We start from the raw sequence: 2,999 nt of genomic DNA, 5'->3' as shown, positions 1-2,999 counted from the left end.
TAAAATTATAATCCTGGTACTTTTGATAACTATTAAATGACAAATATATGGACTATATATTATTTGTTTGTATGCACTTACATGTAACAGAGACTTTTAGAATCTAGTACAAATGAATATTGTTTGAAAAAACTGAAGGAATTTAAAAAAAAATTATAATTTATGCAGCAAATGTGTGAGGCCCTCTTGATTATATGCAGTCAAATCCCCCTAGTAGTAAAATAAATGATATAATGTGTTAATTTTCTGAATTTCTAATTTAATGGAACCTTATGTCTCATTGCTGCACCAACAATTCCACTTAATAAAGTGTTGTGACCACTCTGATGGAAGCTGCAGGCTAAAATTCTATGTGATTCAAACATTGTTTTCCCTTTTTCCAATGCCTTGATATCCCCACTGGCCTGTCGATCTTCTGCCATCCGATATAGGAAGTATCCCTCTATTTGTTCTGTGGTAAGTTTTGGTAGCATAATTTTATGTTCATGTCGTAACTGTTGGAATCCTGTCAAAGGCCACTGTGGCTCTAATGGTTCTGGCAAGTTGACAGGAACACCTCGGAAGTTTGCATTTCTGTCATAAGCTCTAAATCTGTAGTAAAAATAAAATATGGCACTGCATTTAAAAATTTAAAATATAGTTTTCTCATGTTTAATATCATTCATATTGGTAGGAAAACAACTGGCTTCTCTGTTGCAATCAATAAGTCTCATTTCATACTTATCATAAAATATAAGAATACACTTACTTTTGTTTGAACATTAACCAGAGATCACCATTTTCATACTTATCTTTTTTCCAACTTGGACAGTAAATGGGATGAAAATGAAATTGAAACAAGAGAAGAAGTCCAAGATGTCATATTGGAATCAACATACTAGCACTTCCCCTAAATGTGCCAAATCAAATTAATTCCAACAACATCAGGAAGCATGCCAACTGGAAACTGAAAATAAAAAAAAAATGAAATGAACTATAAATTGTTAAAAAATAGGTACTAAATCCATTGCAATAAATACGACTCATTATTATGCTTCAGACACTTTAGGTTCTCCAAACTTTACTAGACTAGAGTTAATGTTACATTTGTCCTTACATATTGGGTGATAGAGGATTTCTCTCGTGCCGCAGAAAATTACAGATCATATTTATGTTAACATTTTTTATCTCTTCAATGTATATGACATTTATAAAGGATATTAAAATGAAGCTGACCACACCTCTTTCATCTTTTCAATTTATGTGACTTTTTATGATTTAAAAGGATATTAAAATGAAGCTTGTGACTGTTAATACATGTAGCTTAATTGTTGTTTTACGGCTGACCACATTCAATTTTATCAAGGAAGGTCTGAGGTTTGTTTGAAGTATTTTTTTATTTACACATTTATACTGTTGTGAAAACATGACAACACAAACAATCAGGTTCAGGTTTCAATCTTTTCCATTTATTTAAGATTATTTAGATTACACATCACTAGTATCAGTATCCCTACATAAAATTGAGAATGGATACAGGGAATGTATAGTAGAGTCTAATTATATTATTTATTCTGGCTAGTGAAATGAGCTATTACTCATTAGTGCATCAAATTTACAAATGAGTTATATACAATAGCGACATGAAATTACCAAAGTGATTGAAATTACAGAGATTATAGTGTCAAGTTGACACTTCTAAAAACTAGAATTCAGTAAAATTTGGTAATTTAATACATTATACAGTGGTTCCAACAGGTTCAAAACAGAATAAATAACAGTATGGTGGACCCCCTAAGGCCCTTTGATAGATGACAACAGCCACATCAGAATCAAAACTGAAAGTGACAAGATTAGATACAGGTCTACAAATTTAAATTATATCCCCTTTTTAATCTTTTAAACACGGTATTTCATGATAAAACCCTACGTTAGGCCATTAAGTACAGATGAAATGCGGTTATTGGGATTATTACAGTATCGTGTATGGGTATTAAATTATTTAGATAACAAGGTTCGGGAGATATTGCCATTATTGGCGAGTGATTCAATGATCAGATTTGGTGCCAATCCAGGTTTATCCATAGCTTAAAACAGAACAAAACTGAAACAATTAACCTGTAAATCAATAAAAAGATATAAAATGGATTATCAACCTCTCAATTAAGTCTGTTTTTTTCTGCCGGTAGTAGTGGCACCACGACGTGAAAGCTCATTTTTTAGCTTCGGTATGGGCCACAGGACGTAAACATCCGCCATATTGGATTTTCTGTAACTGATAGTACAGTTGCGCCACCTGTCGTTAAGGTCGGAGAGTGCAGCCGTGTTCGCTAAACCCAGTGCAACGCACAAAGTACAAAGTGACGTCGCTTTTGAATTTCTGAAACGAGTTTCAAAATTAGATTTGTATGATTTAAATTTTCAATATAACATTTATTGATAACAGTGAAAATCTATCAAATTGAAGTAGTTCTGTATTATCTGGCTATGTCGGTGCTTCTTCTGAATCAAACTGTAAAACAAATAAATCGTATAAATTTCGTTGATCCAAACTTAAATGTAATAAATGAAGATGATGATTAATTATCTGTTACCATAACACGAATACAAAAGACAAAAAAATATACAACTACAAACGTTAAGAAGACATGTGACAAATTCCGATGTCAATAACAAATATAACATTAAAACTAAACTAGTCTACTCAACACATTCCTCTTCTTTTTTCTCACCTTTCACTCTTTTCATGTCAACTACTTTCTGTACAAAAAAATCAAATAACATTTGATATGTAGTTAGGTATAATTTGCTTTATTAACATGATAAAATTAAAAAAAAATTAAATGCAAATATAACTTTTATTTATGTTTGGTTTGAATTGCACATTCCACCATTTTGATTTGATTGTAATTGATGATTTTCTTATCTCAGTTTGACATATTTTCACGTAAAATTTATAGAATAATGTAAGGTGGTTGCTATTTTCATAAGCCGAAAAAAACAATTTGGTTGGCCTTACA

Source organism: Mytilus trossulus, chromosome 3, assembly GCF_036588685.1.
Source record: "Mytilus trossulus isolate FHL-02 chromosome 3, PNRI_Mtr1.1.1.hap1, whole genome shotgun sequence".
Taxonomy (NCBI): domain Eukaryota; kingdom Metazoa; phylum Mollusca; class Bivalvia; order Mytilida; family Mytilidae; genus Mytilus; species Mytilus trossulus.
Note: the sequence above shows the minus strand (reverse complement) of the source record.